This window comes from Pogona vitticeps, chromosome 2, assembly GCF_051106095.1.
Source record: "Pogona vitticeps strain Pit_001003342236 chromosome 2, PviZW2.1, whole genome shotgun sequence".
Classification (NCBI taxonomy): Eukaryota; Metazoa; Chordata; class Lepidosauria; order Squamata; family Agamidae; genus Pogona; species Pogona vitticeps.
The window spans coordinates 135,760,950-135,778,676 of record NC_135784.1 but is presented as its reverse complement, the minus strand read 5'-3'; the positions used below and the strand labels follow the sequence as shown (position 1 = coordinate 135,778,676).

Sequence of the window (17,727 nt, the reverse complement as noted above, 5' to 3'; positions counted from 1 at the left end):
GACTCCCTCCCACTGAGTTTCCATGTTTGAGTAGGGATCTAAATGAAGCTCTCAGAAAGCCAGAATGATAGAGTGGATAGAACTTCAGACAAGGATTCAGAAGATCGCAGTGCAAATCCCCACTCAACCATGGATACTCTCCATGGATCAGAATGGGAAAGCATTCTTGGAGTATCTCACATATCTTGGAAACTAGGCCCAAATACTGTCACTTTCCACAGTAAATTGCCTCAGAGTGTGCCCACTAATTCAATGCAGACTTTGTAAGATAACTCCTTCATTGATTCAAATTGGTCTACTCTAAGTGCAGCTTACTATAGCACAGTAAGGCCTACTGTAGTATGATTTACTATACTATGCAACATGATTTTGCCCATATCAGGGTTGCTTTAAATTGGAAGCAACTTGGTGACACCTACAAACAACAAACATGTTTGTAACTGTAGTCAAAGTTGTCACCTACTTCAGAAGATTCAAAGTACATGCATAGCTGCAGACACAAATTTCAAGATACATATAAATTTGTTTCAAGATATGTGATTGTATATAGGTATTACAAATAAATTTGAACCGTAAATATGATGCCTATGCCATCCCAGTCTGGCACTCTGAAACACTCCAGGCAAATATATATTCTTAATAGAACACCACTTGAAGTTTTTCCAGATGATGAATCATCTACCAGTTCACTTGGGTGAGTGCCCTCTGCCCTCTGGCATGCAATATATTGGGCACTGCATACATGTCTACCTTGGAGACTTTATTTCTACTCCAGTTTTTGAGTGTGCAAGGAACATTTAGATATCTTCTCTAAGTAGCAAGAATACTCCAACATTACCCCACACAAATAAGAGAAGACAACTCTCTACTCTTCTGTTCATGCTAAAGAATTGTGGGGACAAAATTATTAATATTGGTTCAAGCAACATCTGCAGACCCCTATAAATTAGAAACACCTTTAAAAATCACCTTAGAAGCCAACCATTAACACCCATTTTATCTTACAGTTTTTGACAGTCTTCAAAGTCTAATAAAAAGTTAAATATGAACCCCTCAATTTCTTCAAGTTATCTAAGCCTGATAAAGAACTTGGGGCAGGGAAAGTCTTATTTTTTTCTGGTCAACAGGGTCAGACTGCTCCCACATTTTTATGCAGATGGTATTGGAGAAGGGGATGTGGTTTTTCATTTTCTCCTGGGCAACTTGCCAAAATGATTTGTGGCTGTTGCCCACCATTCTGCAACATCATTTAGGGACCCAGATGGGAACATATATGAATAATATGAGTAAAAGTGGCTATAGTTTGGAGAGTTTCTATGTGAGACACGATACAACGAAAGCACAAACTGATTTTTCCCTTACTGTAATGGAACTAATTCAATAAATAGCAGTCTTCATAAGCAAAAACATTTCAAGTTCAATAGGATTTAGGAACACTTTGAAATAGGCTTCTGCAAGATAGCAATTCATCTGCTGAAATCCTGTTGTACAGTTCCATAAAATGGTGAGGCAAACTGCCATGAGTTAAGAAATTTCTGTAGATATTACCAGTTGACTACCAAGTCATGCAATTCGGTGTGCAAAGAGATTTCTTAATTTATAGCAATTAATCTCTAAAAGCTATGCCTTTTGTGTAACCAAGCAACAGTATTTCAGTCATCCAGTCATAACTGTGTAATAATATCCATAGATAGCATTAAGAGAAGAAGAAAAAACAGCTGGAAGAACAGAGATTAAGGGTTGAGTGAATGGAAATAATGTGGTAGAAACCAGCAAAAAAATAAAATTGTTTATTGAACAAAACCATTTGCAAAGACTCTACTTTTATTTAAGATAGACATTTAGCATTACTTCTTCAATCAACAAAATATGTTCTAAGCAGGATTAATAAAAATGTTTTTTCAATTTAAATTATCCAAAAACCCACCAATTTTTTTTAATTGTGATTTAAATCACTTTGAATTAAATCAGATCCATCCTGGTTCTAAGAACTATTGCAGCTACCAAGGCATGTGAGATACTAAGCAAAAGATAACATATGAGGTAGTTGCAAACAGGGAAAGCCAAATTTATTAGAAATACAATGCCATTTATTTAATATCCTACTTGTCACCCTGTAGCTCTGCTTAGGTTGAAACAATAGACAGCAAAGATGACATTCCAGCAAAAGAATAGGAGTTGACTAAGTCATTGCAAAAAGCAATACATTCTAACACATTCTACAACAATGAATACAGAGCCAGGCATGAATAATATACAGCTTTCTCATAAGACTAATTTTGCTCGTGTACTTCTCAATTTTGCTCAAACTGCAGTTTTCAGAAAGTCAGTCAGACAAAAACTGGGGAAGGACGAAGGCATCATCATGATCAGCACCTCTCCTAAAGGCCTCAGTCATTATCCCCTTTTGATGCAAGTAACTTGCCAGATATACAGCTCAATCCAGAGTGAAGCTGCTGTGAAGAAGACAAATCCTATTTTAAGAATCATTAGTAAAGGGATTTTTTTAAAATGGCAGTATCATAATGCCTTTAAATGTATATTTTGGCAAAAATCCTGTTGTGCAGTTATGTAAAAGGCATAACTTTTAGCAGAGAGTAGCCAGAAGTTAATAAATTTCTATAGGCATTATCCGCTGCCTGTCAAGCCCCACAACTCAGTCAGTATGCAACAGATAATATATTCAGAGATTTCTTAACTTATAGTAATTTTCTGATAAAAATTACATCTTTTGTGTAACAGTGCAACAGAGTTTTGCCCACTATGTGATCACATTTGGAAAACCAGGTGCAATTCTTAATGCCACACCTGATAGAACACAGTACAATTTGAAAAGGTAAAACAGTACAAAATTACAAAAAAGCTGAAGCAATCCTCCAGTGAAAAAGTTATAAGGTCTGAAGTGGGTTATTTTATCCAGTTTAAAAAAAAACGCAAGCTGGGGAAGAACAAAACAGAGAAAATTTATTCAATTAGGGGCACTCATTCTAGCCTTGCCATGCCTGCTTGCTCTCAGCACTTAAAAGGAAAGAGGGAATACACTCTCCTCTATATGTAGCAGAGAAACACTGTTGGCTGCCAGAGAAGCTAAACATTCTATTTGTTTTCTGGCAGTTCACTCACTCACCTAAGTGATATTTCTAATTGCCTATGGAGAACTAACTGGCAATTTAGCTAAAAACAAGGCTGGTACATTATACTTATCCTATACTCAGTATACCTTACCAACTATATTTAACCCACAGACAAGGTAAAAGAGAGTGGGAAAGGAAGGCTTGATTTAGCACATTATTACTACTTTTGTTCCACACAGATACCTCCGTGTTAAGATTACATATTACTGTACATTCTTGCATATATCATCCACCTTATAATATGAGCAATTGTTACAGGGAACATTCCCCTTCTCCTTGAAAGAACAGGAAGATCAATTTTCTTTTTCTAAGCAACCAAATCATTCTCATTACTATTTGGGGAAGTTATCTGAAATCTTCAGTGACAGGAACAATGGTTCATTTCCTCCTTGTGTCAGTAACAGAATATATTCAGTCTAGGCTTATAAACAACCATCTTTTGGGGACATCAATGTTCTACAAGTTATGTTAAGTATACGTGGACCAACAAAGAAAGTTTGAAAAATGCTAAAAAAATTTCTGGATTAATTTGCATGACAACCCTTGCTTTATATAACTAGCAATACAGGATCAGCATTTGATATGGTTAAAGTTATTATAACAGGAAAGGGGGGGGTCTTAAGTAATTTTCTTCCTTACAAAGTGATCACACCTTTTATACAAAATACAAAAAGAAGCCACATCATTAGAATTGTTGCATAGGCTATAAAATACAACTGCAATATGTTGGACCATTTGGCCTTGATAAACTCTTGAGACTTTTATTCTGAGGAGATGATATAATCCTGCATTAATTGGGTTCTATAGATTTACACTATGGTTAATACTGCAGCAGTAACACTATAACATTTGCTCAATTTGGCTGCAGAAAATAATCCATAAAACAAAATCATATGGAGCTAGCCATTTCTTCCCTAAAGCTGTAACAGAGAAAGAATACATGTCAGAATATCTTAAGGTGTCAGAGACCTCTAGGGCAGTGGTTTTTAACCTTTTTGAAAGAAACGCCCCCTTGAGCCATTGAGGAAGTTATCATCGCCCCCCTCCCCGCGGTGATGATATTTATTTATTTATCTATTTATCTATTTATTTATTTAAGACACTTCAATCCAATGACCCCTGAAAACAAAATTAAATTCCAAGAAAATGAAATGCCCCCAAATAAGTAACATTTAATGATTTAGTTGCAAGTGAATTTAAGACGCAAAAAGAAATATAAAAAGGGCATAAAAACAAATGCAGGAACTAAAAATTTCAAGACAAAAAGTCTGAAACTAAATTAAGATTGGAGGAAAATATATATTCATGCACAATGTAAAAAGGCTGCAGCCATCTTCACAGGTTTGGCTTGCTCCAGCGCCCCCCTACCGCCCCCCTTCTGTTCCACCGCCCCCACACCGCCCCTTTTCGTTCTACCGCCCCCTTTAAAAATGAAATCGCCCCCTGGGGGGCATTATCGCCCACGTTAAGAACCACTGCTCTAGGGCACTATTTTGGCATGCAGGCAGATCCTTTGGCAACAACACCATATCCAGCACAAAGAACGGGACATATGGTATTAATGGCAGTACATATTCAAGACATGCCTAGCCCATCCATGTACATGGTTTATGCATGGGAAATCCCATAACAGTGCATAACCCTTGGCAATATGTTTCACAATATAGTAGAATCCTTCCAAAGGAGAATTCCTAGTCATAGCTTACTCTTAAGTAATCACAGTGAGCTCTGATTAAAAACAAATCAATGATATTTTATATCTCTCATTGGGACTTCGCTAAGAAATACAGTACCAAGAGTAAGGGCTGTATGTACTGTATAAAGTTTTTCTTTAGGCCCAGGTGTTCAGGGCACAGATGCCTAAATATCCCTATCAATGCAATATAGTTATTTCTACTTTTGCGTGTCGAGTGGGCACCAAGTCGCATGCCTGAAGCTTCCTTAACACACGAATCCATATTCAACAAAACACGCCACAGCTAAGCACATTTCTTGGGAATATCACCTGCTTATATTCTCTCTAGTTAAGTTCACAGGATCGATTGGGCGGTACGAATGACGGTTCAGTTTAACTTTGAAAGTTTTGCTCTGCACCCCCTCCACACACACATTTTATCGAAGACTCAACCAAATTCAGTCCAGCTTCCGCTTTAATATAAAATAACACTTTCCGGCAGAATTTCATTGAGCGGGCCATTCCCAAAACGGAAACGATGAATTCAGCAAACATCCTTACCAGCACACGAAACTGCCTTATCTACCGAGGCAGACCATTGGGTGCCCCCCCCCAAAACGCCATCAGCGGGGGCAGGATTCCCTTCCTAAGTCCACCACGGGGGGAGAAGACAGACCTGCCTCACCCCCAAACCTCCCCCCCTCGGGTCTTTCCTCAAGACGGGAACAGACACTCATACCAGTAGCAAACCGTCAAAGGAAGAAAAAAAGGGGGGGGACCAACGTGGACGCACGTGAACAGAGGCCTCTCCCCTCTCCTCCCCGGCCACCGAAATTCGCCCGCCCGTGCCCGCGCCAGGGCCCCCTTGACAGCCAGGGGCGGGACGGAGGCAGGGGGCGCCCGCCCGCCCGCCTTGTCAGCGGCTCGCCCTAGACTCCCCGGCGGCTCCGAAGCCTTGCGGGCGGGCGCTCCCACCCCCTCTGCCTTTGCTGAGGACCAGCTCACCGTTAAGGTCCTGGGGCTCCGCACCGAGCGGCCCCCTCACGCTTCCTCTTCCCCACTCGGCAGCTTCTTTCGCCCTCAGCCGGAGCGCCGCAGAACAGCTTCCGCTCTACGGCCCTCTCACCCGCTTGCTCTCGCGATACCACCCCACTGGGACGGGGTGGGTGGGAACGAGACCTTCTTCGCTGCAAAAAAAAAAAAACACCACACACAAAAACTCCAAAAATCAAAGGACGCACGCGTCAAAACTCTACCGCCGCCACCGGCTAACCAGGGGCTGCCATGGATGTCCCTAGAGCACATGCGCTAAGGGTTGCGCGTCCAGCGGTCCACGAGCCCTTCCACTGAAGCGCTAGGGCGCAGGCGCGGATCCCCCACAACCTTAATTTGGCTCGTTTAAAAGAGTTGTGTTCCTTCTTGGCGTTTGTTTGCCGCTTGTTCCGGGACAGCTGGTGTCACGTTGTCAGAATAAGCTTCCTTATAGTCGTGGCATTGCTTCATCCACTACAGTAGTGTCTCTGCGCCGCTTTAAAATAACTCTCCAGATTAGACCCAGGGCCATTTCCCCTCCCTGCAGATGACAGGGTTAAATCCGGCAGATGCTGCAGATGGGGGATTGTGGGTGCAAAGGACCCACCACGTCGCCAGCTTTTTCTTTTATCTCCGAAATTAAGTTTTAAAAGCAGAAACACCGAGCCGGGAACTTGGTAGAAAAGCCCTGGAAGAGGCGGCAGTCACTGCCCAATATATTTTGAAGTGCTGAGTCCCATTAGTAAAGCAAAGAAGAACAGGGATCAGAAAAAGAGATCATTTCTGTTAATGAACCTGGCCTTTTATATTCAGATTCTGTGGTAGCTGTGGAGTCCAAAACTCCCAACAAAGATGGGACACAAATTTTACCACCAGTAGGGGCCATATCAAATTTATAGGTTTGACATTTATGAACTGATATTGGTATATCTGGTGATATCAACTTAACTTTTTGGATACATTCAGCTTACACCAAGAATCCCCCCCCAAAAAAATATCTGGATCCAGATGTACGTTCATGCCATTTTTCACATTAAACAATTTTGTTACCTCTCTTTCCAAACAATGGGAGCCTCACCAAGTGAAATGGCCCAAGGCCTCAGAGTGCCCAGGCTTTGCTTAGATTTATCTCAACTGGCAATGGTCTCCATACATTCAGTCACAGACTGGTGTTGAGGAAGAATAAAAAATCATCTCTTTAACTTACAAATTCTTTATACATATCAAAATACAAACAAAACATATTTAGGAGGCAACTCGCAGATGGGGAATTATCTGGTGAGGACTAAGGTAAAAAAAGCAGAATATAAATGTGCAGTTGGGTTCTTTTGAAAGTTGTCGCAGTTCCTCCGTTTTGGCGGAAAGAAGGGATGGACACTTTTAAAAACTATTCTCTATTTCAACTTTATTAATTTGTGGGGTTTCAACCGTAACACCAACAGGGTCAAAACATGACAGATCTGGCATCTGTCCATAACTTGACAACATTGAATGTTCCTGTACAGGGGGATGATTCACTGCGGGGCTGGACCAAACCGCTCTCAATCCGTAATCTTACATAGGGGAGCACTCCGCATCACGCAAACCATTCCACAGCATGGGTGACGTGCCCAATCGCCGTCCTTCGGTGGGGCATTGTAGATTGAATCTGGACGTATCACTTTCCTCCCGCAACCTTGCCCCCCCCCCCTGTGGAAAGACAATGACTATCCATTAATGTGTTTCGAAGGTGGTATCTCCTTCACTTTTCTGTCTTTGTGTCAGGCAGCAAGCCTCCGACTCTTAGATTTGGAAAATCCTTCAGAAGATCCCATGCTTTCTCATATTCTAAATCGTTCTTTTCCTTCTCCACCTCAGCTTCATTCTCCTTTCCCTCTTATTCCAGTCTACTTCAAACCTCCTCTCTTCCCCTTCTTTTATATACTCCTCCCACATAGAGTTTCAGCTCCTCACCTTTGCTTCCTTCTCCTTCCTCTACTAGGCAAACCTCTACACTCCTTTTCTCCTCTACTAAGGTTCTTTCCATCTCTCCTATATCACCCTTACTGACTCCTCTTTCCTCTTTTGATGGTTCTATTGGTGAGGACGGCTCACTTGCCTCCTGCTTTCCTTCACAAAATTTTAAAGTAAATAAATAAAATAAAAATACATGCTTTTAAAACCGTATTTGAAGCAAAGAGTATATGCTGATAGGTACTGAGCCACAGAAAAACAATAGCAAGAATAATTAAACTTCCCTTCGCAACACCTAAAACCTATTTGAGACTCTCACAGCTACTTAAACACACACACACAAAGAATACAGCCATGTAATCATTTCTAAGCCCTTTAGTTTCAAATGCTTTAGTGCAACCGGTAGTTTGACCAGTCCAGGTTAGCAATTTGGTCTCTAGTTCTTCTGACCCTTCAAAATCTAGCTTGTACTTCTGGGAGTTCTCGGTCCACGTACTGCTGAAGCCTGCCTTGGAGGATTTTGAGCATAACCTTGCTAGCGTGTGAAATGAGTGCAATTTTACAGTAGTTGGACCATTCTTTGGCACTGCCCTTCTTTGGGATTGGGATGTAGACCGATATTTTCCGATTCTCCGGCCACTGCTGAGTTTTCCAAACTTGCCAGCATATTGAGTGTAGCACCTTAACAGTGTACTGTACTCTTTTTAAGATTTTAAACAGTTCATCTGGAATGCCATCACCTCCACTGGCCTTGTTGTTAACCATATTTTCTAAGGCTCACTTGACTTCGCTCTCCAGGATGTCTGTCTCAAGGTCAGCAACCATACTATCTGGGTTGTCCAGGACATCCAAATCTGTCTGGTATAATTCCTCTGTGTATTCTTGCCACCTCTTCTTGATGTCTTCTGCTTCTGTGAGATCCCTCCTATTTTTGTCCTTTATCATGTCCATCTTTGCACAAAAGGTTTCTTTAATATCTCCAATTTTCCTGAACAGATCTCTGGTTTTTCCCTTTCTATTATTTTCCTCTACAGTATTTCTTTGCACTGTTCGTTTAAGAAGGCCCTCTTGTGTATCCTTGCTATTCTTTGGAAGTCTGTGTGGCCTTTGCCCTTGTGGCCCTTGCTTGTCTTTCCCTTACAAAGGCTCATGTTGTGTTTTCTTCTCGCTGCCACCAGTGGATTACCTCAGTCCACAATATAAATGACGTTTGTCAGAACACTTGTCTTGTGAACAGAAACAGAACTTATTTATTTGAGTGAAGCAGATTAAATAATAACATAAGTTCTTCAGATACACATTATACATAAGCAATTCATCAACAGTTCTCTCAGTACATACTGTACTTATTTTCTCTTGCTATATCATTACCACCTTCTCTACCTATTTTCCTAACCAGATCTATCTCTCTCAGTACAGTGGTGCCTCGCTTTACGAGCACTCCGTTTGACGATGAAATTGCATGACGTTGATGTTTTTGCGATCGCAAAAGCATTCGCAAAACGATGTTCCCTATGGGTGAATTTTGCTTTGCGATGATCGGTTCCCTGCTTTGGTAACGGATCATCGCAAAGCGATGATTTTCGCACAGCTGATCGGCGTTTTCAAAATGGCTGCTGGGTGAAAAACATGGCCACCCGCTGTTTTCTGGGATGGATTCCTTGCTGCACGGGCAGTGAAAATGGCCGCGGTATGGAGGATCTTTGGTGGACGGTGGGTTTGAAGCCCATAGGAACACATTAATTGGGTTTTAATGCGTTTCTATGGGCTTTTTAAAATTGCATGACAACGTTTTTGTTCAACAGCAATTTTGCTGGAACGAATTAACGTCGTCATGCGAGGCACTACTGTATCTGTTCCCTCTCTCTCTGACTAACCCTATCTGATGACTCCTCCTGTCAAGCCTCATGTAGCTGCTGACTCCGTTTCTCCAGTCCTCTCATTGGTTCATGCAAATCAGCTCATGAATATAAATAGCATGACTGACATGCGCAATCGCCACAGCCTGCATTCAATTTTCTGTAGATTTTCCTATCTCCCCTGCATTTTATTTCCCTTCTCTTTTCTGCTATTTGTAAGGCCTTGTTGGACAGCCACTTTGCTTTCTTGCATTTCCTTTTCTTTGGGATGGTTTTTGTTGCTGCCTCCTGTACAATGTTATGAGCCTCCATCCATAGTTCTTCAGGCACTCTGTCCACCAAATCTAGTTCCTTAAATCTGTTCTTCACTTCCACTGTGTATTCACAAGGGATTTGGTTTAGATTATACCTGACTACCCCAGTGGTTTTTCCTATTTTCTTCAGTTTTGCTATAAGAAGCTGATGATCAAAGCCACAATCAGCTCCACGTCTTGTTTTTGCTGACTGTATAGTTTCTCTATCTTTGGCTGCAGAGAATATAATCAATCTGATTTCGGTATTGCCCATCTGGTGATGTGCATGTGTAGAGTCGCCTCTTGTGTTGTTGGAAAAGAGTGTTTGTGATGACCAATCAGCAATCCATGAAGGGGTAAATGGGCCTACTGTATTGTAATTTACTATGTCAGCAGTAGGATTTTGGCTATAAAATCCAGTCAGTATATCTTTGGCTACATAGTAAATACAGGATGTTTCGCTTGTATCCCTTTAATATTATCCTAAAATTTGGCCAATTAAGGTAGCACTGGTCTGAAAAAAAGAGCTACACTTTTGCAGGAACAGATTTGCATTCTGTCATGAGCACGGCTTATTTATTCCTCATTTATACCTGAATACATAGCACTTAGACAAGAGATAGCACCTAGTCCTATACAAATCCATGCTTAGAGGAAAACTGAGGATGACTTCTACTTTTACCAATTTCTGTAGCTCTATTTCAGTCATATTCCTATTATGAGGGCAATGCTCTGTATTTCTAAATGGAATCAAATTACTTCTGCTATCCTCCTTTAGGTGTCACTGAAGTCAATGTAAATATAAAATAATTAAAAGAAATGGTAAATTTAGACTGTAATCATAGACATAATTTATCTGGGAGATGCCATGTGTCTGGTTATGCTCCATGTTTCTGTGGAAGTGGATTTTTATCCATGGAAGTACATACTTAAATAAGTCAGTTGTGGTCTGGGAAGAGGTAGAAGAGTTAGTCTGTGTAAGCATAACAGGCAAAAACAAAAATAAAGCTTTGTTGTCTTTAATTTTTATTTTTTTCTTCTTATTAAATAAATTAGTTAGCCTTTAAGATGCTACAATACCCGATCTGTATTTTATAATTTTCTAAGAGGGCCCATTGAATACACTGGGATTTGTTGTTGTTGTTTAGTCGTTAAGTCGTGTCTGACTCTTCGTGACCCCATGGACCAGAGCACGCCAGGCCCTCCTGTCTTCCACTGCCTCCTGGAGTTGGGTCAAAGTCATGTTGTTAGCTTTGATGACACTGTCCATCCATCTCGTCCTCTGTCATCCCCTCCTTCTCTTGCCTTCACACTTTCCCAACATCAGGGTCTTTTCCAGGCAGTCTTCTCTTCTCATGAGATGGCCAAAGTATTGGAGCCTCAGCTTCAGAATCTGTCCTTCCAGTGAGCACTCAGGGTTGATTTCCTTCAAAATGGATAGGTTTGTTCTCTTTGCAATCCAGGGGACTCTCAAGGGTCTCCTCCAGCACCACAATTCAAAAGTATCAATTCTTCGGTGATCAGCCTTCTTTACGGTCCAGCTCTTGCTTCCATACATCACTACAGGAAAAACCATAGCTTTGACTATTCGGACTTTTGTTGGCAAGGTGATGTCTCTGCTTTTTAAGATGGTGTCAAGGTTTATCATTGCTTTCCTCCCAAGAAGCAGGAATCTTTTAATTTCGTGGTTGCTGTCACCATCTGCAGTGATCATGGAGCCCAAGAAAGTAAAATCTGTCACTGCCTCCATATGCCTCTGCCTCTGGGATTTACTTCCAAGTAAACATGATGAAGCTTGCACAGTAAGACTATTTAAATGCTTCTGATCATGACAGTACTGTCAGCACTTATTCATAAGGAGTAACTGCATTCTTTCCCATCAGAATTACTTACAGATCACAAAACCATAAAGGTTAGCAATAGTAGAAGACTATGAAGGCCTCCTGCTAACAAAACATTAGACAACTCATGCAGCAACCTGGTATTTTCTCTCCCACTGGTTCAAGGGGTGAAAAGTTACATAGTGAAGTACTTAACCCAGATTCAGTTTTCTTTGGGAAGATGCCAACAGTGGACTGTGTCCTGTTGTTATTTGTAGCTTACTGCTTCAGCAGAGGCGGAGACATAGTTAAACTATTCAGAAAGTTAGATACATATGTTAGTCCTTATGGTGTCACTGAACTCTGGCATTTTGGTGCTACAAATATAGATGGTTCCCCCTTTGGAAATTGTTAGTAATTTTTTTTCATAGTCAGACATCTTAAATACATCACAGTGATACCAATGTTACGAATTAGGTATGCCACCTAAAATGTATTAGGCGTCAGAAAGAGTGCTGCAGTCCAGGGAGGCTTATGCCAAATACTGCTAGTTAATCTCTAGCATCCCACGAGATTCCTTTTTGTTTTTCCTGCAGATAGAAAACATAGAATTGGGAGTGATCCCAGGATTAGCTAGTTGAACCTCCTACCAATATGGGAATCCACAGCTGAAGTATGGCGGTCAGATGACTGCCCAATGTCAGTTTGTCTCCAAGTAAGGAGAGTTAACTGTTGAACAGCTATTACTCATAGGAAGTTCCTTCTAACTGTTCAGTGGGAATCAGTCTTCATGGATTGGTGGTGGTAAGGAGTCTACAGTTTTCTCATTGCAAAGGAGGAGGAGCTGTCTCAGAATTAGCACCTTTGGCAGTTTTACCAAAGATGGTCAAAAAGATTCTTAGTACTGTAGTTGGCTCCACAAACCTTCTCTGTCCCAATTGCCTGTTACTGTGGTAGCATTTCTTAGAGGGAACCACATTATTTTCTGCAGACATTCATTTCAGTATAAAGGGGTCATTTTGACTTTTTACACCTATAAATTTAAATTCCAATATTAATCCTTGGAAAAAGAATGGTGGATGTCACCGTCAAAAATAAGCTTGTGAAATAGGATTTCTCTGATGTGTACTCCACACTAGGAAAATGTTGCATTAATTGAAGTAAAGGGGTGGACATTAATGACTTGGGATGGATCTACTATAAAACTGATGAAGCCTAAGCTTTAGGGCCTCTAATCCTGGAGGGGCACCAGAAGCAATTTAAGTCCACATTTTAAAAAGATTAGTGGTGATCTGTCATGAAACAAGCCCACTGAAGAAGGTAACAGTTGTTACCTAGATCTTGTTGCTGCTCAAGCTTCCACATCTAAAAAATATAGGTCCACCATTGGTGACTTGTGATATTGTAATATTAGCATTGGCCCTAAACAGCCTCTGTGGATTCTGTTTATCTCCTCATGGCTACTCCTTTGATAAAACATAATTTAAAAATACTAATTTATTTATTTTATTTATTGGATTTTTACCCCGCCCCTCTTGACCATGTCTACTCGGGGTGGCTTACATAGATAAAACAGAACAATATAATATATAAAATATATAAAATTATAAAATTAGAATTACAATTGAACAAATAATTTGAAGAAGACTACCAAGATGGCATGGCATAAAAGGGGAGAAAAATAAGAAAGACTTAATTGGCTGGAAGGAAGGCCTGCTTGAATAGCCAAGTTTTTAGCTGGCTTTCAAAAAGCTAGCTAAAAACTTGGCTAATTCTCCCAGATAATATAGGTGTGGTTTCCCAGTGTCATGTGTCAACTTTTTTATGCTCCATACTTTCCCACATTAATGCAACATTCAGTTCCAAATATCCATGCATACAATTTATTGTATGACTCCACAGTTTGATGTAACTCTTAAATTACCTGTGCTATTCAAATTTCTGACAATTTAATCCAGTCTTTAAAAATAATATTCTGTAGACAGAATAAATAACTTTTAAAAACATATTAAAACTTATTCAAACAGCAGTTTTTTTGGTGACTGCATTTGAGATTTTTTCTGCTTTGCTTTGTTTTGGAAGAGCAGCAGTCTAAATCATGAGATGACCTGCTATGGAAAGTTATTATCTCAAAGTGCTGTGGTCTAGATAAGAAATATTCAGTAGGAACTTTATATACTTCGCATAACTTTCAAGCTGTATGTAGGCATCCTTCAGTCTCGAGAGACTATGATAACGTGCTCTGAGTAGAGGTCTTGGAACAGCGTCTACTGTAGCCGAGAAGGCCAATTCAAGAGTGACAATCCCTTCCACACTGAAGACAAATACAATCTATCCCCTATCCAGCTCCCTGATTTTGCTGGTTTTGGGACTGCCTCTTTGCCTCGGCCTGCTGGACAACTGTCTCTTCAAATTGGGAGATGTCATGCTGCACTGCCTGCCTCTAGGCTGAATGCTCAGATGTCAAAGTTTCCCATCTGTTGAGGTCCATCCCCAAGGCCTTCAGATCCTGCTTGCAGATATCCTTGTATTGCACAAAGGGTCCAGGACTCACTGCAATACAGGAGTGTACTCAGAACACAGGCTCTATAGACCTGGATCTTGGTATATACCGTCAGCTTCTTACTCTCTTTGTGAGTCTAGAGAACATGGTATCTGCTTTGCCAATGCATTGATCCAGTTCGACATCTAGGGAGAGAGTGTCAGAGATCACCGAACCAAGGTACATGAAATCATGAACAACCTCCAATTCTTCTGTAGAGATGGTAATAGAGGGAGGTGAGTCCATGCCCTGGCCCATGACTTGTGTTTTCTTCAGGCTGATTGTTAATATAAAATCTTGGCAGGCTTTATTAAAACTGTTCATAAATTGTTAGAGTTCTTCAGCAGAATGGGCATCAACAGCTGCATCGTCGGCGAAGAGTAAGTCCCGCATGCATTTCAGCTGGACTTTGGTCCACTCTCAATCTAGAGAGATTAAAGGGCTTTCCGTCTGATCTAGTCTGCAGATAGACACCTTCTGTTGCAGTTCCAAAATCATGCTTCAGCATGACAGCAAAAAAGATCCCAAACAGAGTCAGCATGAGGACACAGGCCTGTTTCACTCTGCTTCAGATGTCAAAGGGATCTGATGTCAAGCCATCAAAAACTACAGTGCCCTTCATTTCTTCATGAAAGGACCTGGTGATGTTAAGGAGTTGAAGTGGACATCCAATCTTGGGAAATATTTTAAAATACTGTGTTAAAAACACTATAAATTGAAAAAAGATAATTAGAATAGGGCTGAATCAAAAGAATGTTAAAAACACCATACATTTAAAGCAAATTTAAAATACTTGATTTTTAAAAAATACTGATAAAAATTTGCTGCATCTCCTTCTAAAAAATACAATCCTGCAAGTTTTGCAGGTTAAAAAGAAGGTTTCCATCTGCCAGTGGAAGGTCTGTAAGGAAGTAGCCAACTGACCTTTATAAGGCAGGGAATTCCAAGAATATGTCAATGGGTGATCTCCTCAAAGTTCAGGAAAGAACTTTCTAAGGAGTTGTAGCTAATCAAGAGACATATTTTTTCTACCACGCCTCATAGTAAAAAATAAATAAATATTGTTTCATTGTTAAACAATAAATAAATTCACTGTTTTCAACTAAGTAAACTAAGTGTCTGTGCCTGGTTTTGAAATTAACTATCTTTCACATAAGAAAAAGGGCAGATTTATGGATTGCTACATCATCTTATTCTCTTTAAAATATAAAGGCTGGAGATGGGGAAATTAAAACTTTGAAGGATCTAAATGGTTTATTTCTATGCTTTCTGTTTATATTTTTTTTGTTGGAAATTAGAGAATTTAAATACATTGGGGTCTGTTTTTTTTTAATGATGGAGGAAATGTTTAAGATAAGAGAACCCTAACTTCCTGTGGATGAGCAGCATGTTAGTGCATGCTGGCCAACTATTCCCACCTTGGGTGATAATTTGGTTTTGAATTTTTATTTGCATTTCTACCATTTATGGTAAGTCTTACTGTTTATTATATAATGATTGTCTGTACTATGGTGTGCTCCATTCTAGGTGTCTTCATACAGAAGAATGGCATACAAATTAAAATAATAAACAAAAAGTCTTCTGTTCTCTGCTTCATTTTTGTTATTTAATCTTTCAGACATAGGCACTTTCCCTTGTCTGGATTTTTTTTTCTCAACAAACTAAACAAGCAAACTTAAAACAGATTTTTTTAAAAAATCTAGTTTGTTTGGAAGAAAGTTAAAGGGCCTGCATTTGCATGATACAATAATAATAAAAAGGCACAGAGGAAGATCCTGTTTTTTTTTTTTAATCTCTACCAGAGCATATGTGTCCATAGCGAAGTCAGCATTCTCATGGATCTGTGGCTTATCCTCTTGTTCAAATCCTCCCAAGTGTTCATATATTGCTACTTGGGCTTTACTGTCCAATGTCATTTTTAATCAGCCTGAGGTGTTTTGGGTTTTTTTTTTTTAAATATGATGGGAAAAGATTGAGAGTTCTTTTTCACCTCTATGAATGCATACAAAGAACAATTTGCAGTTGATGTGTACAAATTGATGAGGCTTGGGTAGCTGATTTTTCTAATTAAGGACAAGATGTGTGGCGTTACAAAGTTAAGCAGACATGTGACAGTACATGGCACAAACCTCCTTTTAAATTTGCCATGTACTGTAGTATGTGCCTACGTCAGTCGGTTTACTGAAGACATCCATAATAAAATTTAATATTTGTGGTGCCTTTAGACAAGGCTTTTATTGTGCAACTACCCTGCCTCAGTCATGCAGTTTTACAAGGGATCTGGTTGCTATAATCTTCTATTTGTATACTTCCTTCCATTTGCTGACAATTGGTGTGGCCAAACACAAGCAAAATAGAAATATGAAAGACATTGCATGTCATACAAAACCAACCTTGCTTGTACAGTACTTTCAAATGATGTTTCACAAACAGTTAATATAGTATGCTTGTGAAACATCATTTAGGCATGCTTCAAAGACAGCTGTTTTATTGCATTCAATATTATCTTTTATGTTGCAATGAAGCAGAGTGCATTCTTCTTGTAGATCCCACTGAACACAGAACACCACCATACTCTTTATGTGAAGAAGCATGTGTTTGTTCCCTTTTTCCAAGGGGAAAAAAACAACATTTTTTAGAGGATGGGTTGCCATGCCACATCTTGTTACTTACTATAGAAAATGGTTCTTGGCCTATGATTTATCCAGGGCTTGGAAAATTACATTTTTAAAGGAACACATAGCTTTTGTCATTACTCCTTGGTAGCCAGGTTGCCACTGTCATTATCGTTGTTCTGATCCCACTAGATATGTGTGTGTTATTAACACTTTGTAGTGTTCTATGTGAAAGGCTGTAAAAATACAAGGAAATAATTTCTGGTTCTCTCTGGCAGCCAGTTCTGATACTGCATCTTAGACGCATGCACACACACACACAAACACACACACAAAAATATATATACACAAAAGACAAAAAAATTCTTATTCTGTCACCTAGGACTGAAAAAATAATGGCATAAATCCTGAAAAAATGTTTGCTGAAATCTCTATAAAATGCTTTTTAATGTCCTAATTACATCTAACATGCTGCTAGTTTCTATTAAAAATAACTTTGTAACAACTAGTTATGTTACTTATTGCCCGGAAGGAAAATAGAGGTTACTTCTAACTACCTACTGTCACATTTCTGGATTTATCATTATTTGCCACTTCTGTTCCTTTTATTTTCTTGGCATCCAGCATGCCTTCACAGATTGCTGCCTTGTCGTGGCAAAGGGGCTTGAGTAATTCAGAGAAGCTATGGGCTATGCCATGCAGGGACACCCAAGATGGACAGGTCATAGTGGAGAGTTCTGACTAAAGCGATTCACCTGGAGTAGGAACTGGCAAGCCACTCCAGTATCTTAGCCAAGAAAACTC

At 39.9% G+C, this 17,727-nt stretch overlaps 1 protein-coding gene across 1 annotated transcript in view; it reads right to left on the bottom strand.

Moving 5' to 3' along the window:
- The window catches only part of GRB2 (growth factor receptor bound protein 2), a 73,002-nt gene extending 67,049 nt beyond the window's left edge, over positions 1 to 5,953 (bottom strand). Inside the window, exon 1 of the mRNA XM_072990555.2 lies at positions 5,815 to 5,953. The gene's annotated coding sequence lies outside the window, so the exon portion shown is untranslated. The remainder of the gene's footprint in view (positions 1 to 5,814) is intronic.
- Between the last annotated feature and the right edge of the window lie 11,774 nt (positions 5,954 to 17,727).